The 25,899-nt window shown below is 45.8% G+C and overlaps 1 protein-coding gene across 1 annotated transcript in view; it reads right to left on the reverse strand.

The window, feature by feature from the left end:
- Window positions 1–17,620, reverse strand: part of PLD1 (phospholipase D1) — a 137,569-nt gene extending 119,949 nt beyond the window's left edge. The window contains exon 1 of the mRNA XM_035134148.3: window positions 17,077–17,620. The gene's annotated coding sequence lies outside the window, so the exon portion shown is untranslated. The remainder of the gene's footprint in view (window positions 1–17,076) is intronic.
- Between the last annotated feature and the right edge of the window lie 8,279 nt (window positions 17,621–25,899).

Here is a 25,899-nt window from a genome sequence, read left to right on the forward strand (position 1 = left end):
AGGTGTTTGTGTTTTTGTAAGAGACCCAGGTGGCGCTGTGGGTTAAACCACAGAGCCTAGGGCTTGCTGATCAGAAGGTCAGCGGTTCGAATCCCTGTGACGGGGTGAGCTCCCGTTGCTTGGTCCCTGCTCCTGCCAACCTAGCAGTTCGAAAGCACATCAGAGTGCAAGTAGATAAATAGCCCCTTCATGGATCAATGCCTTGTCGTGGCGAAGGGGCTTGAATAACTCAGAGAAGCTATGAGCTATGCCATGCAGGGCCACCCAAGATGGACAGGTCATAGTGGAGAGTTTTGACTAAACGTGATCTACCTGGAGAAGGAACTGGCAAGCCACTCCAGTATCCCTGCCAAGAAAACTCCATGGACAAAGACAACAGGCATATAAAAGTTATGACGCTGGAAGATGAGCCCCTCAGGTCGGAAGGCGTCCAACATGCTACTGAGGAAGAGCGGAGGACGAGTACAAGTAGATTCAGAGCTGATGAAGCGGCTGGGCCAAAGCCGAAAGGACGCTCAGTTGTGGATATGCCTGGAAGCGAAAGGAAAGTCCGATGCTGTAAAGAAAAATATTGCATAGGAACCTGGAATGTAAGAACCATGAATGGAGGTAAGCTGGATGTGGTCAAAAATGAGATGACAAGAATAAATATCGACATCCTGGGCATCAGTGAACTAAAATGGAAGGGAATGGGCGAATTCAGTTCGGGTGACTATCATATCTACTACTGTGGGCAAGAATCCTGTAGTAGAAATGGAATGGCCCTCATAGTCAACAAAAGAGTGGCAAAAGCTGTAATGGGATGCAATCTCAAAAATGACAGAATGATCTCGATACGAATCCAAGGCAGACCTTTTAACATCACGGTAATCTAAGTTTATGCACCAACTACCGGTGCTGAAGAAAGTGAAATTGACCAGTTCTATGAAGACCTACAACACCTTCTAGAAATGACACCAAAGAAGGATGTTCTTCTCATTACAGGGGATTGGAATGCTAAAGTAGGGAATCAAGAGATAAAAGGAACAACTGGCAAGTTTGGCTTTGGAGTTCAAAATGAAGCAGGGCAAAGGCTAATAGAGTTCTGTCAAGAGAACAAGCTGGTCATCACAAACACTCTCTTCCAACAACACAAGAGACGACTCTACACATGGATATCACCAAATGGGCAGCATCGGAATCAGATTGATTATATTCTCTGCAGCCAAAGATGGAGAAGCTCTATACAGTCAGCAAAAACAAGACCTGGAGCTGACTGTAACTCAGATCATCAGCTTCTTATAGCAAAATTCCAGCTTAAATTGAAGAAAGTAGGAAAAACCACTGGGCCAGTAAGATACATACATCCCTTATGAATACACAGTGGAAGTGAGGAACAGGTTTAAGGATTTAGATTTGGTGGACAGAGTGCCTGAAGAACTATGGATGGAGGTTCGTAACATTATACAGGAGGCAGCAACGAAAACCATCCCAAGGAAAAGGAAATGCAAGAAAGCAAAATGGCTGTCCAACGAGGCCTTACAAATAGCGGAGGAGAGGAGGCAAGCAAAATGCAAGGGAGATAGGGAAAGATACAGGAAACTGAATGCAGATTTCAAAAAAACAGCAAGGAGAGACAAGAGGGTCTTCTTAAATGAGCAATGCAAAGAAATAGAGGAAAACAATAGAATGGGGAAAACCAGAGATCTGTTCAAGAAAATTGGAGATATGAAAGGAACATTTCGTACAAAGATTACCATAATCAAGGACAAAAGTGGTAAGGACCTAACAGAAGCAGAAGACATCAAGAAGAGGTGGCAGGAATACACAGAGGAATTATACCAGAAAGATATGGAGGTCTCGTACACCCCAGGTAGTGTGGTTGCTGACCTTGAGCCAGACATCTTGGAGAGTGAAGTCAAATGGGCCTTAGAAAGCACTGCTAATAACAAGGCCAGTGGAAGTGATGATATTCCAGCTGAACTATTTAAAATTTTAAAAGATGATGCTGTTAAGGTGCTACACCCAATATGCCAGCAAGTTTGGAAAACTCAGCAATGGCCAGAGGATTGGAGAAGATCAGTCTACATCCCAATTCCAAAGAAGGGCAGTGCCAAAGAATGCTCCAACTACCGCACAATTGCGCTCATTTCACACGCTAGCAAGGTTATGCTTAAAATTCTACAAGGCAGGCTTAGGCAGTATGTGGACCGAGAACTCCCAGAAGTGCAAGCTGGATTTCGAAAGGGCAGAGGAACCAGAGACCAAATAGCAAACATGCGCTGGATTATGGAGAAAGCTAGAGAGTTCCAGAAAAACGTCTACTTCTGCTTCATTGACTATGCAAAAGCCTTTGACTGTGTCGACCACAGCAAACTTTGGCAAGTTCTTAAAGAAATGGGAGTGCCTGATCACCTCATCTGCCTCCTGAGAAATCTCTATGTGGGACAAGAAGCTACAGTTAGAACTGGATATGGAACAACTGATTGGTTCAAAATTGGGAAAGGTTGTATATTGTCTCCCTGCTTATTTAACTTATATGCAGAATTCATCATGCGAAAGGCTGGACTAGATGAATCCCAAGCCGGAATTAAGATTGCCGGAAGAAATATCAACAACCTCAGATATGCAGATGACACAACCTTGATGGCAGAAAGCGAGGAGGAATTAAAGAACCTTTTAATGAGGGTGAAAGAGGAGAGCGCAAAATATGGTCTGAAGCTCAACATCAAAAAAACCAAGATCATGGCCACTGGTCCCATCACCTCCTGGCAAATAGAAGGGGAAGAAATGGAGGCAGTGAGAGATTTTACTTTCTTGGGCTCCTTGATCACTGCAGATGGTGACAGCAGTCATGAAATTAAAAGACGCCTGCTTCTTGGGAGAAAAGCAATGACAAACATAGACAGCATCTTAAAAAGCAGAGACATCACCTTGCCGACAAATGTCCGTATAGTTAAAGCTATGGTTTTCCCAGTAGTGATGTATGGAAGTGAGAGCTGGACCATAAAGAAGGCTGATCGCCGAAGAATTGATGCTTTTGAATTATGGTGCTGGAGGAGACTCTTGAGAGTCCCATGGACTGCAAGAAGATCAAACCTATCCATTCTTAAGGAAATCAGCCCTGAGTGCTCCCTGGAAGGACAGATCGTGAAGCTGAGGCTCCAATACTTTGGCCACCTCATGAGAAGAGAAGAATCCTTGGAAAAGACCCTGATGTTGGGAAAGATTGAGGGCACTAGGAGAAGGGGACGACAGAGGACAAGATGGTTGGACAGTGTTCTCGAAGCTACGAACATGAGTCTGACCAAACTGCGGGAGGCAGTGCAAGACAGGAGTGCCTGGCGTGCTATGGTCCATGGGGTCACGAAGAGTCGGACACGACTAAACAACAACAACAACTGTGGGAAGGTAAACGTCGTTTCCGTGAGCTGCTCTGGTTCGCCAGAAGTGGCTTCGTCATGCTGGCCACATGACCTGGAAGCTATACGCCGGCTCCCTCGGCCAATAATGCGAGATGAGCGCGCAACCCCAGAGTCGGTCACGACTGGACCTAATGGTCAGGGGTCCCTTTACCTTTAAGCTTTTTGTATGTTATTGCATGTTGGTATGTTGGTATGTTGGTATGTTTGTATGTACACTTGTTATGTAAAATGCTTGTAATAAATTTAATTTAAAAAAGAAAGAAATGAAGGGTGAGAACCTGGGGCACCGGTTGGCATGGCTAGAAACTAGAAATACAGCAACCCCACCTTTAAACACCTTATACTTGCCTGACAAGGCTAATAAGGACGAGTCTGGGACTGAACCAGAATCAGAGGAATGCCCAGTTCATAAGGATAATAGACCTGAAGCTGCCATCTTTAAACACAATTAAATGGAACCACATCCTCTTGAACTCTGCAATCCCAAAACCATAAACCTAAGTTCGCTTAATTAAACCAAATGCATATTTATTCTTTCCCCATTTACTGCTTCCATCATTTCCACCTCCCTTCCTCCGTTGTCTCCTCTGTGTTTTCATTTCAGATTGCAAATTCCTCTTGCACTTTGCAAAGCTCTTTGCCCATTGATAGCGGGGCCAATCAACGAGCATCGAAGTGGGGCTTCCAAGCAAACAAATACTACATATTCATAGAATCACAGAATCATAGAGTTGGAAGAGACCGCAAGGGCCATCCAGTCCAACTCCCTGCCAAGCAGGAAACACCATCAAAGCATTCTTGACATATGCCTGTCAAGCCCCTGCTTAAAGACCTCCAAAGAAGGAGACTCCACCACACTCCTTGGTGCATCAGACATGTCATTTCCCGGTTACCAATAGGGCTTCGGAAGGAGCCATCCCTGCTCATTTTTAAGAGAGCAATCCTATGCACAAGAAGCTGGATGTTAAGCCAGTGTAGAGCCTATACCAGATTCAAACCCCGTTCAGCAGCCGGACAGCTGCTGCTGCTGCTGCTCTGCCTAAGCCTGGCAGAGGGAAAACAAGCCTTTAAAATGGTGCTCCATCCTGAATGGGCTTAGGATCCGGTGTAAGGCTCCCCACTCTGCTCCTGCCCCAACTAACACCCCTTTTGGGGAACTTATCCCAGTTTAGCTAATTGAGCCGATGTAAAAAAAGAAAGAAAGGTAAAGGACCCCTGGATTGTTAAGTCCAGTCAAAGGTGACTCTGGGGTTGCGGCGCTCATCTCGCTTCAGGCCGAGGGAGCCGATGTTTGTCCACAGACAGCTTTCTGGGTCATATGGCCAGCAGGACCAAACCACTTCTGGTGCAATGGAACACCGTGATGAAAGCCAGAGCACACGGAAACACCGTTTACCTTCCCGCCGCAGCGGTACCTATTTATCTACTTGCACTGGTATGCTTTCAACTGCTAGGCTGGCAGAAGCTGAGACAGAGCAATGAGAGCTCACCCCGTTGCGCAGATCCGACACCTTTACCTTTGAGCCAGTGTGTCTTTGGCTGAGCTGGGGTGGGGCCTTAATGCCGGCTGAGCCAAACACTCCATTCTAAGCTGCGCATCCTAGCAGATGTTGTTGTTTAGTCGTTTAGTCGTGTCCGACTCTTCGTGACCCCATGGACCATAGCACGCCAGGCACTCCTGTCTTGCACTGCCTCCCGCAGTTTGGTCAAACTCATGTTCGTAGCTTCGAGAACACTGTCCAACCATCTTGTCCTCTGTCGTCCCCTTCTCCTAGTGCCCTCAATCTTTCCCAACATCAGGGTCTTTTCCAAGGATTCTTCTCTTCTCATGAGGTGGCCAAAGTATTGGAGCCTCAGCTTCACGATCTGTCCTTCCAGGGAGCACTCAGGGCTGATTTCCTTAAGAATGGATAGGTTTGATCTTCTTGCAGTCCATGGGACTCTCAAGAGTCTCCTCCAGCACCATAATTCAATTCCTCCAGCACCATAATCCTAGCAGATCTTGCTCCCTAAATGTCTCTTGAAAACTGTATTATTACTCAGACAGGACTTTCAAAACTGAGATTCTTGGCCAACCAGCTCTTACAGGTGCTTTTATTGCGCTAGGTGTGTGTACCTCCTTATGCCATTTTATGTCGAAGTGCGGTTTGTTGGAATTTAAGTAAATAAAAAATAAATAAAACTTCCAAATAGGTATGCTGGCAATCACAAGCTCCGACTAGACAAAAAGTCACAGTGAGACAGCCAAGAGCCATTCATCAAGCAAGGGAAATAAACAAAGGGAGGCTGCTGGGAGATTTATTAATGTTCCGCTGAATATTTTGTTTCCAGTGCCATTCGGTGACCTAGTGAAAAATTTCCTTTTTTTATTGTTTCTCCTAGGCATTCTTCTAATGAAAGAAATGGGCCAGCGTGCACCAATGCCAGGGAACACAAGCAAGACATTTGCACACAGGCCAAGTCTCATTAGATAAATCTGTAGTTAGCAATGCAGCCATTTGCACAACAAACGGATCCCCAGACCTTCATGATTCATCCCCAAATGTCCATCTCGGAGAACCAGACTATGTAGGACGCCCTTATGTTAAAAAGCAGCTGGTTGGGTAGGGGAAGGGTTAGAATTGGCCCACAGCACTCAGGGAGGGGTGGCCATAGGTCATCATTTCCTTGGCTTAAATCCACCCCCTTCCACCCAAACTATAATTACCATATTTTTCTGTGTATAAGATGATTTAGAAAAATGTTAGAAATTGGGGGTCGTCTTATACACGGATAGTGTAGAGGGGGGTGGGCAATTTCTGGCAGCCGCGAGCAGGAGCTCGTAAGCGGCAATTGGGCGGGTGATTGGTGGCTGCGGCAAGGCCTGCTGGCGATTGTCGGCATTCCCCCCCCCAAAAAAAGCTGAACAACTGTGGGGAATCTCCCCCCCCATCTCTTTAATTTGGAGTCCTAAAAATAGGGGTCGTCTTATACACAGGGGCGTGTTATACATGGAAAAATACGGCATTATTATTATTTATTAAATTTGTTAAGGTAAGGCAACCCAAAGCGACACGCAAACCAAAGCTATCAGAAACAGAAGAGGGAAAAGACAGAAGCTTGTATACAACTGAGTTTTACTCAGCATAGACCAATTGAAGCAAATAGGCCTAACTTGGCCATGTTCGTTAATTTCAATAGGTCTACTCTGCATAAAGCTTAGTTGAATAACACTCAGACACTCCTCCCTCTAGTACAGGCACCCCCAAACTCGGCCCTCCAGATGTTTTGGGACTACAACTCCCATCATCCCTATCTAACAGGACCAGTGGTCTGGAATGATGGGAATTGTAGTCCCAAAACATCTGGAGGGCCAAGTTTGGGGGTGCCTGCCCTAGTATTTCAGATACAGGTAGGTAGCCGTGTTGGTCTGACGTAGTCGAAACAAAATATAAAAATTCCTTCCAGCAGCACCTTAAAGACCAACTAAGTTTTTATTTTGGTATGAGCTTTTGTGTGCATGCACACTTCTTCAGATACACTGAAATAGAAGTATTCTAGTATTTCAGAGTTATGTATGTTTCTTGGGGTTCATATCCTGACTTTTACTGGGCATGCCCCCTCCTCCATCAGCCACTCATATATCAACCACCACCATACCTGCTGACAGAGAGACGTTCTCTGCACTTCTCTTCTGCTCATGACAGAAGGTGGGTGTCCAACCTTGAGACTATTTAAGAGGTCATGTTCAATGTATGAGAGGCTGGGCCAGTGCAAACAGGAACAGGAAGTGGTCTCTCATGTTTGAGGATTTCTGAAGAGATATTTACTGAGACCTTTCATGGGCGCCGCAAGAGGTATTGGTGGGCACACTGGTGCCCGTGGGTGCCACGTTGGAGACCCCTGCTCTATTCTGACTAGTGGCAGCTCTTCGGGGCCGCAGGCAGAGATCTTCCATGCCACCTGCTACTTGATATTATTTTTTTAAAACTAGCTATGCCAGTAGTACATGTGAAAAGGATCTGGGGGTTTTAGTGGCCCACGGCACTCAGGGAGGGGTGGACCACAAGCTTAACATGAGTCAACATGAGACAAAGCAGCAAAAAGAAAGGGGGGGGAAGCACTAATGTTATTCTAGGCTGCATCAACAGAAGTGTTGTTGTTGTTTAGTCGTTTAGTCGTGTCCGACTCTTCATGACCCCATGGAACATCAACAGAAGTATAGTATCCCAATCAAGGGAAGTCATTCTATTCTGCTTTGGTCAGGTCCCACCTGGAGTATTGTGTCCAGTTCTGGGCACCACGGTTCAGGAAGGATATTGACAATCTGGAACGTGTGCAGAGGAGGGGAACCAAGATGTTCAAGGGTCTAGAAACCAAGCCTTATGAGGGAGCTGGGTGTGTTAAGCCCGAAGAAGAGGAAACAGAGAGGAGATAGGATAGCCATCTTCAAATATATCAAGGGTTGTCAAGTGGAGGATGGAGCAAGTTTGTTTCCTCCTGGTCCAGAGGGTAGAACTTGAACCAATAGATTCAATATATAGTGGTACCTCGGGCTAAGAACTTAATTCGTTCCGGAGGTCCGTTCTTAACCTGAAACTGTTCTTAACCTTAATGGGCCTCCCACTGCCGCCACGCCACTGCCGCACGCCGCATTTCTGTTCTCATCCTGAAGCAAAGTTCTTAACCCGAGGTACTATTTCTGGGTTGGCGGAGTCTGTAACCTGAAGCGTCTGTAACCCGAGGTACTACTGTACAAGAAAGGAATAACTTTTTAATGGTAAGAGCTGTTCGAGCGTGGAACGGACTCCCTAGGGAAGTGGTGGTCTCTCCTTCCATGGAGGTTTTTAAGCTGAGGTTGGACGGCTGTTTATCACGGATGCTTTAGCTAAGATTCCTGCATTGCAGGGGGTTGGACTAGATGACCCTTGGGTCCCTTCCAACGCTAAGATTCTACGATTCTATGATATGAATGATTGAACCTGGAACCTTCTGCATTCAGTACACAGATTCTGTCACTGACTAATGGCCCTGAGATAAAAAAAATTTTTTTAATTTTAAAAAACCCCTCCCCTATTGGTACATATTCAGTTCAAATCTCCCCTCCCTGTGACTATTAACTAAACAGGGATTGGGAGATTGAATATCTGGTTTGCCCCTAAAATTCTCCTGTTAAGAGTGAACTCAAACACTTCTAGAGAACCAAAAGTAACATGTGCCTCAGGCTCTCCTCCTCTCCTCAGCATAAAGCTTGATCCAAACAAGCTCTCCTTCTGCTAAAGGCCTAACAGAAATGCATCACATAAACTTGAGAGGGAAACTGCCTCTGTAAACAAGAATGACAATTTTTCTTGCTTACACAAAAACACTAGGCTGCCACCTAGTGGCAGCATCCTTGTGCATAATTCCCAGTAGAACAAAACATAAAACTCCAACCAGCAATAATACATAGAAAAAAGAAGACCAGGGAGAACATTGCCATATGATACTGAAAGCGAAGAGAAGATCAAGTTAAAGACCATCCTTTCTTTCTTTTTCTGGCTGTAGTGACTAAATTGTTGGACTAAATAGATGGAATCCCAGGTCCAAATTTCTAGACAGTGATGAAGCTCACTATCTGGTCTTGGGAAAGCCCTAAACCAGGCATCCCCAAACTTTGGCCCTCCAGATGTTTTGGACTACAATTCCCATCATCCCTGACCACTGGTCCTGTTAGCTAAGGATCATGGGAGTTGTAGGCCAAAACATCTGGAGGGCCGCAGTTTGGGGATGCCTGCCCTAAACTCTCAGCATAATCTTTTCACAGAGCTGTTGTGTGATTTACAATGCCGGCTTGATCTCCTTGTTGGAATTTCAGGTGCAAATGGAATAATAAGTTTGTGGGCCCTTGGAAAAATATGGGGACAAGATGTATCATGGCCAAATAATGGTTGTGGACTGATTCATCATCTAAGCAAAGCACAAGTTGATGTATTGACTTAACACAGGTTGAGACCTGCAGACTGCAGAAGCGTATCTTTAAAGATAAGATGCTCGTTGGGAATGCCATACATAATCTAAATACCTGTTTGATAAGCAGAGCATGAATACTAAGTAAGGCCTGTTTCGCACCACATTGCACAGAAACAGGCGTGGGTTTGCCGCTGTACACGCGACAAGGAGGTACAACCAATACTGGCCACACAGATCAGTGTGGCCTGCATGATGCAACTGTTTTCAAACACCTATTTTGTCACATCCAAATTGTTCACTTTTAGGCTCATGCTGAAAGAAAAGATGTCTATCTGAAGGCCCTATCATTCGGCAGAGTGAGACAGTCGCCTCAGGAGGCAGATTCTGGGGGCAGCAGCCCCTCAGTCGCAGCCAATCCCAGACATTAGAGCAGGCATCCCCAAACTGCGGCCCTCCAGACGTTTTGGCCTACAACTCCCATGATCCCTAGCTAACAGGACCAGTGGTCAGGGATGAGGGGAATTGTAGTCCAAAACATCTGGAGGGCCGAAGTTTGGGGATGCCTGCATTAGAGCTATGTATGCCACTGGCCTGAAATGATGTGTTGAAGAAATTTTTCGCACTGCCTTCCTCCATTGCATTGCCAGGCTCTACAGCCCCAGTGACAGCAGCCACCAGGACCTGGATCGTGGGGGTGGAGGCCTCGCAACAGTGTGACAGGGACAGAACAGTATCTAGCTCCCGCCCAGGAAAAATGAAACCTCTGCCCTGGATCGGCCTCTCGCCTGGGTTGGTAGGAGAGGGAGTTCCCTGGGATGGAATGCAGGTGTGGAGAGGAGATTGAAAGCTGTACCAGAGACCTTAATCCCAAATACGTGTGAATGAAATAATAGCATAGACTTCTGCCATTGGCCCTGCCTCCATTTTCCTCCCCTTCTTCTATTGTTGCCTCTGTGTTGATTTATTGCAAAGCTACAAGCCAGGATGGCTATGCCTTTCCTCCCAGGTTGGAGGTTTCTGTACATGGGTTGCTGGGAATCTCGAGCAGAGGAAGCGCTGTCATGCTCAGGCTCTGCTTTTGGGCTTCCCGTGGGCCCCTGGCTGGTCACTGTGAGAGCACGATACTGGACTAGATGGGACTTTGGCCTGATCCAGCATGGCTGTTCTTGAGGATGGGGAATCGGCAGCCCTCCAGGTGTTACTGGACTTCAGCCAGATGTCTTAGTCAGCAGGGTCAAAATGGTCAGGGATGATGGGAGTTGTAATCCAAGAACACAGACTCCCCACTTCTGTTTTATGGCAACCCAGAAGCATCTCTCTCTCTCTCTCTCTCTCTTTCTCTCTCTCTCTCTCTCTCCTTTTCTCCTTTTGCTTCTTAAAACATAGGTTTGTAAACATTTGCATCACCTGTCCTGGGAACAGGACGCAAGACAAACCTAAGTAAATAAACTTCCAAGAGTAGCTTGTCAGCTCCTGTGGTATATTTACTCCTACATCTTTCTCCCACTTCTTACCCATGGCTTGCCATGTGAGTGGCATGCAAGCAATTGGCAGAGTACTAATTACTGTGAGCCTACTGTGAAATCATAAAAGAGGCAGGTGAAGCCTCTGAACATCGGGTGTGTAGATCCTTTTACCCATCAACAGTTTAGAATTAATCTGTGTTGCATATTGGACTGGGGATCCCCAAGTTCAAAACCCTGTCCAGCCACGAAGATCACTGTGTGGTTTGGACGGGACGTGGAAGCATCATGTCTTCAAGGGTTGAATACAAACCATGATATATGCATGGCCCTTCAAATGTTGTTGGACTCCAACTCCCATGAGCCCCAACCAGCATGGCCATCACAGCCAGGACTTGTGGGAATTGTAGTCCAACAACATCTGGAAGACTACAGGTTCTCTATCCCCGGATTAGTTAGACTGAATTTTTTATGCAAGTCCCTTTCCAGATCAAGAGACTTAACAGATTTGGATGTAAAGTGAACTACTATCTCAGGACAGGTCACTAGATCTATTGTGAAAGAGAATAAATGCATATATATATATATATATATATATATATACACACACACACACACACACACACACACACACACACACACACACAGTCTCAAAGGCTGACAAAGGTCCGTATAGTTAAAGCTATGGTTTTCCCAGTTGATGTATGGAAGTGAGAGCGGGACCATAAAGAAGGCTGATCGCCGAAGAATTGATGCTTTTGAATTATGGTGCTGGAGGAGACTCTTGAGAGTCCCATGGACTGCAAGAAGATCAAACCTATCCATTCTGAAGGAAATCAGCCCTGAGTGCTCACTGGAAGGACAGATCCTGAAGCTGAGGCTCCAATACTTTGGCCACCTCATGAGAAGAGAAGAATCCTTGGAAAAGACCCTGATGTTGGGAAAGATGGAGGGCACTAGGAGAAGGGGACGACAGAGGACGAGATGGTTGGACAGTGTTCTCAAAGCTACGAACATGAGTTTGACCAAACTGCGGGAGGCAGCGCAAGACAGGAGTGCCTGGCGTGCTATGGTCCATGGGGTCACAAAGAGTCGGACACGACTAAACAACAACAACAACATAGTCTCAATGGTTAATATTTCAGTGTAGGAATACTCTGAGGTACTGTGCATTCTGAATATTTCATGGAGATTAATGAACAGCCCATGAAGCACAGTGTAACAAAAGCCAAGTCAGTGAGGTCTCCAAGAGCTTACTTCATATTTTATACTCCTCTTAATGGCTAGATAATGTTAGGCAGCTTCCAACACCTTCCTCCATTGTGTTCATGTATTGCAAAAGTCAGTGGTTTTTCTCTACTAAGTGGCTGAACGATGAACAATGCTGTGAGCTATTTTGATCCCCAGGCTTGAATACATAACATGCAATGTTGCAAACAGAACAAAAGAACTTATGCAGGAAGTTCTCTGTTGGCAATCAAAATTATTTCTGCCAAAAAGACACAACAGGCCCCACTTTAGAGGAGGCGATGCTTAGAACGTATGACGCTCTTCAATTGGAAACTATGTTATTTGGATTGTTGTTTTTGATGTATTGCCTAAACACCATCTTCCGGGCTAGGCGGGGTATTTTATTTGATGTGTGCATGGTGTTGTAATATGATGACAACTGCTAAAAGCAGGTGGAGCCTGTATCAGAAGTAGGTGTGCCAAGATAAGGGCCACACCTACTTTGGACAGAAATTGTGCCCATGGTTTTGTCACATGGCACAGCACGGACACATCTACAACAAGAGTTAGCTGTGCTGGGCATGGGGCCTAAAAGTGTCTTATGCCCCTTAACTGGTGAACTAGAGATGTTTCAAGTTGCAACTGGTGTCCAATTCAGCACCTAGGCCACACACCAGACCTTGGCATTCACCTGGCCAGTATGGAATGGGAAGTCATAAAGCAGTTCATAATTGGGCGAAACATTCTCCAGTGTGGCTCAGAGGAAACAATAAAACACCTCTTGCCTAAGTGTTTATCTAAGGCACAATCTATTTGCTTAAGTATGGGGAACACCTATTTACATGACTAAGCCACCCAGTACTCTTAGATAGCATGAGGCTAGATGCAAGACCAATACAGAACCTGCTGATTTACTTCTCCCTTCTACTGGGAACAGAGAGAAGAAACGCCATGGTGGATCTGCAACAGCACAACCGGACGCCTCCATCTTCCCCGGCTGCAACAAAACATCTCTCTCCCACATTGGTCTCTACAGCCACAGCAAGCGCTGCTACCTTAAAAGAGCTTGACCTCACCCCAAAGGTGCACTCTGCCATTGTCTCTGGGGACAGACAGATGCCAGCAAAATAAACAAGTAGAAAGAGATTGCAGATTTAATTTAAGAGGCTCTGTGAGGTCCCTGGTTGCACCTTGACCTGCTGGAACAACAAATCCAACATACAGTATATTTTCAAGAATGTGGGATCAGCCATTATTTGTTCCTTTGTCCCAGCAGCCCTAGCTACAATATAAACTCTGCATAGCATCTACCAGAGAAGGCCTGGAAACTTGCATCCCTCCAGGTTAGAGATGTCAGAGAACTCTGTCAGAAATGGGAGTACAAATTGCCACTATTTGCATGTTCATTTGAGATCAGGAATGGGAATTACACAAGCTAATATGAGCGAGATTAGCCATTTCTGTTTTTTAAGACTGTGCACATTATGTAAATAATTGTGTTGTTTTCTGCACTGTTTTTGAAGCTTCCTTTCCACTGAAATGCCCTGAAATAAACTACATTGTTAGTTTGTTTCAGCTATCACAAACAGCGAGATGAACGATCTATGTTTTAGTGGAAGCCGAACTGCAGTAGAACAGAAACAGTGCTGATTGCAACAAACACAGGAAAGGATGGGAATTGCTGCCGTCTTACATCCCTACTCCAGATGCTGCTGGAAACTACAACTCCCATCATCCCTGATCATTGGTCATGCTGGCTGGAACTGATGGGAGTTACAGTCCAACATTATCTGGAGGGCAGCAGGTTTCCCATCACTGTCCAGCTAAGTATGCACCTTCCTCCAACACTCCACCAAACTGCAGGCAATACATATCATTTGCAGTTGTGCTAGTTTTTGTTTAAGCCCAGAAGAGCAATTTTAATCTGGTTGATTAATCCTTTTCTTCTCTGCCACAATCCTCATGAAAACCTGCCGCACCCACAACTAACTGGGTTTCTTAAACTAATGCAACTGAAAGAGGCATATTTAGTTTGGCCTTGAGACTGTGATTAAATGCAGAGGGCTGTGGGTTCAATGTCAGGCCAACTTCTCCTCTCCTGCTCATCGTTCAGCCTGACACAAAACTTGAAAACTCATTCACAATTGTGTGGCATTTTGGCTGGTCCTAACAAGAGTATGGCCTGAATTTTTATTTCGAAGAACTTTTAGCTACTCAGATATGATGAAGACAAGGATTTAATAGATTTAAAAATAATAACTTATGTGGTTTTACCTGCATTTATTACCGTAAAACTGTTACTGGCTAGATGGTTTTCTTATTCGTTTTCTTTTTAGGTATTGCTGTTGAGTAAAAGTATATATGCAAGCCGTAAATAGATAAACCAGATTGATCGGTGTGGACTCCCATAGCTTGCCTTGCTATTAAACCAGAGCCTTGGTACCTGGCTTTTGCACACCCAATTATTACTGATCCCTGTGCAGAGAACTGTTTCCACACACATAATTCTCTGGCTAAGTGTAATGCTGTTAAACATACATGCAACTATTTTTCATTGACTGATTGAATGATTGATTGAAAAGGAAGCATATGACCTTCTTCTCAGCTTACAGCCCAGGAGGGAGAAGTTTGGATCCAGACCTATTTAAATCAATTGGACTTGAATTGCGATTAGTGTAAGTTCTGTTGATTCCAATAGGTCTACTCTAAGCAGAAGTGTGACTCCAAGATGCTGGACATTTCTGAGTAAATATGCATAGAATGGGGCAGTAGGTGCAGTAAGCATGCAAGTTAAGCACATTTAACTTGTGCGCATTTAGCTTTATGTGCTTGGCAAAAAAAAGAGGGAGAAAAGGGGGCAGGAGTCAAGGAAAAGGGACTATACACAATTTTGGTTTTAGGCATAATCCTCGGAACATAACCCCCATAAAATTTGCAGGCTTACTGTACGTGTAACTGCATTTGTTTGCAATCATGCAACTGTTTGCTCCCCCTGTTAAATTTGGGTTTGTGCAATTAAACCTGATGACAGCAGCTTCCTATCTATAACCTCCCTGCAAAGCAAACCGGGCATCTCTAGCTCATATTATTCTTAGAAGAATGCAGACACTGCCTTTCTTTTTCCTTTCCTTTTTTTTAAAAAAGCGAATTAGTCAGTTTAACGAGCGAAAATTACAAAAGGCATGCAAAAACCATGTGCGAGATCAAATGCACATTTAAAAGCGACTTGCAAGCTGACATCCAAACTGCAGCTAAGAGACAAATCCCAACACTTTTTAACTTGAACTAAGACCTAAATTCATTTTCTGCACCACAAAGGGGTCGATCACTCAACAACTCTGGGCAATGCTCCCCCAGAAAAGGTCAACAACTAGATCACTGCCAGTGTTTTCATACTGGGAGTACATCACAGTCTCTTGGAAGTTGGACGTGCCTGCAATAGATGGTCTTTGGAGTCCCCTCCAACTTTACCATTCTTTGAAACTTGCAGCCGTCCAGCTTTTCGGCTGCACTTCCCACCATCCTTGGCCATGCATGCAAGAGCTGATAGAAGCCCAACAAACTTTCATTTCAAGAAGTAGAAGAAAACAGGTCTGGGAATGTCACCTGCCCCCCCCCCTGAGAAGACACCCCTTTCTGCAGAGACGCCAGGGAGTCCCAGCATCACCCCCAGCGAAGTGCCAGAAACTTCGCAGGTCTACCCAAAGCAAGGCTCCTCTGGAGCAAATCTGCTTCTCAGCTGCATCCATGAGATGGTAAGTCAATACATGCTCAAACTAAGAAAACTCTGAATATAAGAAATTGAATATGTAAATATATCAAAACCGCATGAGAGAACCTTTTGAAACAAGAACATGAGCATTGTGTCCTAAGCCAAGATAAGTGGTTTCATACGAATTTGAATGTATTAAACACAACAGAAAGCAGAAGGAGAAACTACTGAAGAAACCCGTCATATGGGTGAAAAACGCCGGCAGCCTGTCTATTATTGACACTTTGTTCGACCTGCTGCCACTTTGCTGACCACTACATAGCCTCAAAGACCATAAAGACTGGTTTGCCTTTCGGTATTTATTTGTATATGTTATCTGCTTGACGTTTTGTTTTGTCTTCTGTGTCAGCGTTTGTATATGGTTCTCTTATTGTTTTCTTTTTGTACTAATAATACTTGATTGAAACTTGATTGAATCTTGTGCCCTTGCGTGCTGCTTGTATTGTACTGGACTTTTGAAGAAATTGGCAGCATTAGCCCATTATTTCAGTTTTTGCATCCATGAGATGGGCTCACCGGTGGAATTTCTGAGAGAGAGCAGACACTCAGCCTCAGATTATTCATATGTGCACACACAAAAAAACCCTACAAAACAATAACAATTAAAAAAATACTTCCTGGTCGGGAATAACAAACACACAAGCAAAAGTCTCTACAAAAGGCGGGGAGAAGAATTTAAAAGTTTGCAAAAGGCATGGGTGTAGCCAGGATTTATGTTGGGGGGTGGGTGGGCAGGACACCCACCTCTGTCTCAACAACAGTTGTTTGAATTTCACCCCAAGTACTAAGAAAAAAAATCTGTCAACACCTCTCTACAGTTTCTACTTTTAGTTAAGTATTTTTATTTATTTACTTGAACAGGTGGCAGGTGCCCCCCTCCCGCCTGCCCTGGCTACGCCCATGGGTGGGGGACTTCCATCAGCAAACAATTACATCATAGGAAGAGCGATATCTGTTATTGAATTGGCTGAAGTTCCACCTTTGGCAGGTAGCTGGTCTAGTTACCTCTTGGAAGAAGAGAAAGGGAGATCACCCCAGCGGATCTCTCTCTCTCTCTCTCTCTCTCTCTCTCTCTCTCTCTCTCTCTTAGTTGGAGCGGGAAAGAGGTAGCGATTTCAAAAGTTTCCCGAAAAGTTGCAAATCGACGCAGCTGCAGCTACAGCCGGAGCTGCTATCGAGCAAATTTCCGCATTGGAGTAACGGCGACGCCGAGGGGCATCGCGGCGCGTTTCCCCGCCAGGGCGCTTCCCTGGCGCTGGGGGCGAGCGCGGCTTACCTGCTTGTGGCTGGATCCCACGGCGGAGAGAAAGAGAGAGCGCGCACGTCGCCAGGAGCTGAAGGAGCCCGGGAAAGGAGTCCACTTGCCGAGCTCGTGTAGCTGGACGCCCAGCTGGAGCGGGGCGGGGCGGGGTCACGGCTGTCCCCGCGCCCACAGGAGGCGGGTGCGCAACTCCGGCAAGGAGGAGACCTTTGCTTTGGGTGCCTCCGATTCTTCGAAAGGGAAAGGAGGGCCGCGGAGCCTCATTCGTGGTGGAATCACAGCTGAGAAGCCCTGGGTTCAAGCCTTTGGCATCTCCTGGAAAGGGCTGGGAAATCTAGGAGAGGCCTGTGCCTGCTGCTGCTGCTGCCGGTCCGTGCAGGCAATACTGAGCCCGATGGGGCTGGCAACATCTGGCGAGACTGGGGGGCGCTTTGCACGATCTCTTGCGCCCCTCTGGGTACATGCGACGCTCTCGCAACAGTTCTGTTAATGCAGCACATCGGTCATCTTCTTCGCTATTCACATCTGCTGGGCATCTCCCGGAACAATCCTTTTGTCTGTCCGCTTGCTGGAAGTGCGAACAAGAAGTGGCATTCCTCGTAGGAACAACAGACAATGCACAATGCTTGTTGATCCTGAGGCCTGGGCTCAAAGAAAGGCAGCTGCCTCCTCGATGTGTTTATTCAGAGGGAGCTGGCTTCCAGGAAAGGCTTGCCAGGCTTTGAGAAGACAACCCTCTCCAACCTGGTGCCCTCTCCCCAAGCTTTGGGACTACAAAATCCCTCATAAATTGAGATTGCTGCATTGCAGGGGGTTGAACTAGATGACCGTCAGGATCCCTTCCCACTCTACAGTTCTGTGATTCTATTAATTCTCATCATGGGCAATGGTCAGGGATGATGGGCATTGTAGTCCAAAGCAGCTGAAGGGCTTCGGGCTGGGGAAGTGCTAGCTCAGTTGGTTAGAGCGTGGTGCTGATGATGCCAAGGTTGCGGGTTCGAAACCCCATATGAGACAGCTGCATATTATAAAAAGGTTATATACAATGTTGTGTCATAGAATTGTAGAGTTGGAGGGGACCCGGGGGACATCTATTCCAACCCGCTGTCAAGCAGGGATATTTTGCCCAAGGTGGGACTTGAACCCACAACCCTGAGATTAAGAGCCTCGTGCTCTACCGACAGTTTTGTCCCCAGAAAGTCAAGCAAGTATAATCCTACGCTTTGACATGCATTTTCAAGTCACTTTTCTTATCATAAGCAATATGATTGGGGGGGGGCAGAGGTTCAGGTGGTGCCTTCCATCCATCTCTGCAATGTGTCTGCTTGAAGCCAGAGCAACACCAGCCACCTATCACAAAATTTTGCATCCCTCCTTCTTCCGAAACTGTCAGGCAGCAATCATTGATCTGCACTGCTCCTTGAAGTGTCACAGTCCATCTGGATGGGGAGAAGCCACAGCCGGCATTCTTACACCTTCCTAATCACAGTGTGCTGTCAGAATAATAAGTGCTCCTTGCTGCAGGTGTGTCTGCTGGACTGGCAACCCTTGGAGGAGAGGGAGAAGCGCTCCAGCGTAGGCCTATGAAAATGCACACGAGCGACGCAACCGGTTTTGCAAGGGCCTCACCTCGAGTGCCAATTAGCAGAAAGCATCACTGAGTTGTTCCCTGAGGCAAGTTCCACTCTCTCTCTCTTGCGAACGGCCGGGAAGCAAGAAGAGCATTACGTGTCCATAGCATTCTTTCCGGCAGCTAGAGCGGTTACCTCAGAGATGGGGAACCTCAGGCCTAGGTGGCTTGGATGCAGCCTTCAAGGTTTTTCTACCTGGCCCCAGGCCCCAGGCCCCAGCCCTCACCAGCCCTGCTTTTCACCCTCCATGAGTGTGTTTGCCTGGCTGGAAATTGTCCTAGCATGATGCCTTCTCCACTGCCTGGATGGGGGAAGGGTTTGTGAGTGTGCAGAGAAACTGTCGTAGTGCACAAACACTATTTATTTATTTTTCCTGGAATGTTGCCCGGAAGAGAATCCGTCCCTTGAGGTAAAAAAAAGAAGGTTCTCCACCCATGAGTTGGAGCAGGCTGTGGCCAGGAGATCTGCTATTACTTCTAAAAATGCTTTCAGCCACTTTCTGATTCTTGTGTACTTGTTGGTGTTTGGAGTTGACACACTCACAGAAGCTGAACAGAATGTTTTATTCCTGCTGGAGGAGCACATTTTACACTAGATAGAATCACACAGAGACTCTTGAGTTTGGGAAAACAAGAAAGCTATATCTATTGCAGGAAGTACACAATAGGCAGGTGAAGATCTACCGGTACTATGAAACTAATGAAGCTTCAGGGCCCCTAATACCAGAGGGGCTCCAGAAGCAACTTGCGTCCACGTTGTTTTCAAATTTTGGGTCTACCATTTTTGTTTTGTATATATTTCAACAATCCCAAAGTTTGAGAGATGTTGTAAAGGTGTGGTGATCTGTCATGGAGCAACTCCGCTGAAGAAGATCACTGTGGTTACCCAAATCTCGTTTCTGGTTGCGAAGGGGGCCTCATAACAGTTCAAGCATCAGGGCCCAAAAAATGTAGGTCCGCCACTGTTGATATGGAAAATGCTAGTTCTATGTAAGGTGGAGATGCAAAGAGTCATGCTTGCTCTTTCATCTCATCAGGAGAGACACACCAAGATGTCTCCTCTCCCAAGGAAAGGATGGAGAAGAAAATGAGGTCACCAATCCTGAGAGAATCAATCTAACATTGAAGGAGGTTCAATAGGTCAGTGCAAGAAGGTAAGTCTAGGAAGGTTGGAGGACCCTCTCTATCTACCCTTCCCAAGTCAGCCTACAGTGCAAACTGACCTTCAACGCTTCCAATGATACTCCCACCGAAGGAACAGGTTTGCAGCTTGAGGGTCTTGTTCCTTGACCTTTTTGTAGAAGGCTGCTGCTTGCCTTCTATCACTGTGCCATACAGAGCGTGCTCACGTACGGTTTATGTGTGTGGTACGGAAGCTGTACTTCTCAGGATAGAGCAGGGCTGTGTAGAATTATTAAAACAGCAGAGAGCATTATTGGCTGCTCACTCTCCACCTTAGAACAAATCTACACCACCAGGTGCCATAGAAAAGCACTAGACATATCAAGAGATCCAACGCACCCTGGTCACCATTTCTTTCAGTTCCTGCCATCGGGACGGAGATATAGAACTATGCAGACAAGAACGAGCCGTCTCAGGAACAGTTTCTTCTCTAGAGCAATTTTGGCCTTAAATGGAAAGCCTGGACTTTGAAGTCATCTTATTTTATTTGGTATTTGTATTATATTTACTGTTTTTAATTAGGTTTTGTAATTTTGGATTATGCAGAATGCTTTATCTGACTGGATGTAGCAACTGAGTAATTTCGTTGTTCCTGCAAGGGGACAATGACAATAAAGATATCTATCTATCTATCTATCTATCTATTGATACAAGCTGTATCTGAGGTACTGCTGATACCTGACCCTGCCTCAACTGAAATCACCTAGTCTCAGTTACCCATGCTCCTGGTTACCTCTAGGAAAGACTACTGTGCTGTGCTATACGTGGGCCGGCCTTTGAAGGCTATTTGGAGAATGCAGGCTGCTAGATTTCTAACTGGATATTATGGCCATTTTATAGCTGTGCTGTGCCAACTGCTATGGTTCCCAGCCTGTTTCTGGGCTGAGTTTCAAAGCGATGGTTTTGGTCTTTAAAGCCCTTCATAGCTAAGGACCAAGGCAAAGGCAACTGTCTCCATAAGTACCTGTCTGTGCAGTGAGATCTTTGACGGCAGTCCTAAATAGAACAGCAGCAGCTATTTAATGAACATTCACCCTGCTTTGTTTGCAGGGAGGCTAGAGGGTGTTGCAACAAAGCAAGTGCCTTCCCACACTCTCCACTTTAAAATCAGTATGCATATTTAATGCCATAGGATGGACCACCTAAATGATGCTTATGGACTACTGATGGTCCATGGAACAGTTTGGGAACAATACTGAGCTAGAAGTAGCCCAGTTGATAAGATGATGATTTGCCCCATTCTCCTTTAAAGCCATCTAAGTTTGTAGTCATCACTACCTCCTGCAGCATACAGTAACTGCACCCCTTGTAAAACCACATGCATGTCAGCTTGCCATGGGGCTTCATAAATCTCCTGTTTGGCTGCCCAGCAGGCAGTGGCCGCTGGGCCATGGGTGGGCTGAATCTGGCTTGCTGGGGCGCAAGCTGAGCAGGCTTCAACTGCTGACACAGCGGCTAGCTGTCTTGTGGCTTTGCCGTTGCCGCCAGCTGGCAGATGTATTGCACAGGCGAGGGACAACTGCTGATTCTTCCTTGATTAAAGGGAACAGCAACCCATCAGGGGGAAGTTGTTTTATCTCTGCTACAGATGTTCCTCTCTATGGGAAGGAAGTTAAAGGACCTCATTGCAGCCAACAACTGAGGATGAAGAATTACACACGCAAAAAATGCAGATATAAAGTGGCAGAGCACTTTCTTTGCATGCAAGGAGTCCCTGGTTTGATTTCTGGCATTTTCCACCAGGGCTGGGAAGTAACCCTGGATAGCTGCTGCCAGTCAGTGCAGGCAATACCCTGTGCTAGATGGACCAATGGCCTGGCTCTGTACAAAGCAACTTCCTATGTTCTGGTATGGCATATATATACCAGAGCCAGGGGACATGGTGGGATGTTGGGACATGGTGGGATGTTGATGAGTGTTTCAGAGGGAGACGAGGAAGCAGACTGGGAGGAGGAGGTGCTGGAAGCTGAGGAGGTAACAGGGTTTAGTGAGCAGGGAGAGGCTGTGGCAGGGACAAGTCCAGAAACAAGCAAAAGTGGAAGCAGGAAGCTGTTATGAGGGAGGCCTAGAGGAAGAGTCAGGCTGGTGTCTTCCCCTCCTGCTATGACAATATCACCTCCCCTCTGGTCTCCCAGGACCAGAAGAGGCATGAAGGGGGGGGAGCAAAAGCAGGCGCACCAGCCTAGTCTCAGATTGCTTGGGAAAGAACCAGAGGAGGAGTGGACTTAGGTAGCTGCAGGAAGGCAGGGACCTTCAACCTCCACAGTTGCCTCATAGGGGCAAGACCTACCAAGGAAGAGCTGCTATGGTCATTAGGCTTGGCACTCCTGAGCAGACCCTGTTTCTTCTAATAACTTCACTTGCTGCATGTGATTTATTTCTGGCTCGCTCTTGACACCAGGTGACCCATGTGTCAGTTTGCTTTCCAAGTGCTTACTGCTGATGAGCAGCTTCAAGGTTCTTCTGCTGCCTCCCCCATCTCATGGCTCTTCATCTTTGAACTGGACTTGGACCAGACACTGCTTCAGACAGAAGACTGTCCTTTACAAAGCAGGGCACTTGGCCAGCCTATTATGTTCAGAGGGCTTATGATAGCTCCTTGCACAGGGAAGCTTGGAAGACCCAGGACCTGAGTCCTCTGACAATCAAGTAGTATTCTTGTGAATAGAGCTGTCAATCCTGTGCTCTCTTATTCATGTGTTTGTTCATTATTTAAAAATAATAATAACAACAAATTTAGCAAAGAAAGAACAACAGAGAAAGCGGGGAAGGGAGTGGACATAAAAAAATTAACCAGTTCACATTGAGAATACAGTAGACATCAATGCATCCATTTTAATTTAAACATACAAATCGATATAAGCCACCCAGAAAGGAATTAACATGAAATGGATGTTCATAAGAAATGTGTTTGAGGGTAGCCAAGGCAGCGAGGACCTCAGAGTACTGCATAATGGATCGTGGGTGTTTTCTCCTTCCAGAACTGAAGGACAAATCTCTTGCAAGAGCTTGTTGTCCTGTTCTTAGTCCTTGTGCTGCAAGAATGTACAGTAATTTAAAAATTCATCAGCATCATCAAATGTCAAGAATTTCACCAGTACAAAATCAATATGGACAACAACTTCAGACCAAAAAAGGATATATTGGTGGACAAGACTTCTCCAGGGTTACAGCTCAAACATCTGCCTTCCTGTTAAGTTTCAAGTCTAAGGACACATTATGTATACAGTAGATTTGAAAGCAATTTCCCATTATTTTTTGTTATATAAAACACAGTCTATTCATACTCTTCTGTGGTCAGGAACAAACCCACACTACTGATGCAATCTGGGATGTTTGTTTCCCTGCTCACCCAATACTGGAGAAATGGCAAAGGCGGGGGTGTCGGTGTCGAATAGTCAACCACATGCACAGAGAGATCTTTTTACTTTGTGCAACCAACATCACATTCCCTAGTGGCTGCTGAATGAAACACTGACCTGTTCCTGAACTATAATTGTGATCAGATGTTATCTCTTCTCATTCAAAAGTATCTGGCATGAAATAAGCAAAAACTCCACCAGGTGACCTTGATTCGCTTGTCACATCGACATCTACACCACACATTTAAAGCACATGGTTTTCCCCAAAAGGTTCCTGGGAACTGTAGTTTGTTAAGGGTGTTGGGAATTATAGCTCTGTGGGGAGTAAACTACAGTTCTCGGGGTTTTGGGAGGGTAGTCATGATGTTTGCTGCGGATGTGATAAAAGAGGATAGACTATGTCTGGTCTTTTTTGAACATTTGTTCTAATTTGTTTGCTGTGAGGTTATAGCAGACTTGAGAACTCATCCTGATTTGCTAGCACAGTGTTTATACATCTTCATGTTCATCATTTGCAGTTTGCAGTGGGTTTCCACATCACTTTCCAACCAGCAAAATTTTAAAAATGGGGTTTTTTGGCGCCTAAATTTCTGCTATGCACTTCAATGCTATCTGCAAAACACTAGCAATCTGAAAATGATCCAGGACCATGAGCCAGGACTGTCTGACCAAGAAGCTGACTTTGGGAACTCAAGTGGCAGATCTTAGGGCTCCTTACCATATCACTCATTATTTCAGTCATTATTATATTATTTTCTGAACCAGAGGGGACAACTGGATTTTCTGCCTCAAGCACCAGACTGTCTTGGTCCAGCTTTGCAACAGAGCTTTTTTACTTTCTTCCACCAACACAGTGCTATTACTGTGCTTAGAACATGAGCAAGAATGAGTCATCCGTCGCTACATAGGGTTAAAGTCACTTCCGTTTTCCGTTGCCATGGGGAACTCAGTGTCCTAGAAATTTGTCCTTTCTCCCACTCAAATGTGTAGGAGTCAAAAGCCCAGCAGAGCCAAAACTTTTCATTATTATTATTATTATTATTATTATTATTATTGCCTCCCCTGCCCCCCCCCAAATAAGCAAACTCTCTTTCTGGCCTTGCAATGCCATGGGACGGTTCCAAGAACCATCAAATTAATGGTGTCATTCCCCTCAGCTTGCAAAAATTCTTTTAAGCAGAGTTTAAGTAAATATTTGAAACAAAGCAATGTAAAACATTCGGCTTAATTTTAGTACTTAAACTGGTCAGGGAATTGTGGGGGTGGAGTGGGGACACAAGGATATATAACTGCTTTTCCAGTATTCTGGGTGCCAGTTGTTCCATTGGGATTGGTAGGGAAGGGAGGTCAAGAGTGGGCGGGGCCACAGCCAGTGAGAGGCGGAGCCACAGCCAACAACAGGTGAGTTTGGTTTCCTCCCTCCTGATTTCCAGGAGAGCAGAACTGAGACTAAGGAGGAAGATGTTACCTCTAGACAGGCCAAGTCAAAGGACAGGCAGGTTGGAGGTCTGGCTGGTGGCAGAGTGAGGTTAGTAACACGGCACCCCCACTGCTGGGCACTGGCGGGAGACGTAATGCAAGCAATACCAAGATGTGAAACTTATGTCAATCAGCTAAATGTGCATTACGACATCACAATATAGAGAAGGGATAGCTCAATTGGTAGAGCACGAGACTCTTAATCTCAGAGTCATGTGTTCAAGCCCTACGTGGGGCAAAAAGATTCCTGCATTGCAAGGGGGTTGAGCTAGATGACCCCCCACGTTCCCTTCCAACTCTACAATTCTACAATTCTAAGCACCACGCAAAACTTTAAATTCATGAGGATCCTGCTGGATGTAGAGGGCTGCAGGAGGAGGATATACATCTCAAATGCATTGATGCAGTGACACCTAGTGTTCTTCTTAAATATTTCCGCATTTTATAAGCCTCCTGTGAAAGGGATGCTAGATAAACCGGAGCTGAAATTGATAATACTCTGAGCTAGGGTAAGATCACAACGCCGTGGTTTTTATTTTGGGGCAATGGATTGATTCTGGTTCAGATTCAGAGGTTGCCAGGGAGGACTTCCAAACTGGGCTGGGTCTCTCGCCAATGGCCCATTCATACATACAGTGGTGTTGAGTCACTTCCAAACGTGGCAGGCTCGCATGCTGCCGCCACGGGATCATTCCCTCTATTTCCAGGCTTCAGGGAAAGAGTGCTGCAGTTGATGTAGCCAAAACAGCACCACCCATGCACCCAAGAGAGGTACCCGCAGACTCCAGGAAGCACCAAGGTTTGCAAAAGCACAAAGGATCTTCCAGGGAGAGCAGTGGTCAGCAAGACTGAACATGTTGTATCAGAAGGGGTATCGGAAAACAGGGACGGAGGGGGAATGGGATGGGAGTTTCTGACTAAATGTCAGGAATAATTTTCTGATGGTTAAGAGCTATTCAACAGTGCAATAAACTCCCTCGTGAGGTTGTGGAGTCTCCTGCCTTGCAGGTTTTTAAGCAGAGGCTGGGTGGCCACCTGTCGTGGATGCTTTAGTTGAGATTCCTGCATTTCAGAGGGTTGGACTAGATGATCCTTGTGTCCCTTCCAACTCTAAGATTCTATGGTTCCCAGACTAACTCAATTCAGTAACCATACTGATCCAACTGGGGGCAACAGCTGCAGCCA

The sequence above is a fragment of the Zootoca vivipara genome, chromosome 5 (assembly GCF_965207765.1).
Source record: "Zootoca vivipara chromosome 5, rZooViv2.hap1.1, whole genome shotgun sequence".
Classification (NCBI taxonomy): Eukaryota; Metazoa; Chordata; class Lepidosauria; order Squamata; family Lacertidae; genus Zootoca; species Zootoca vivipara.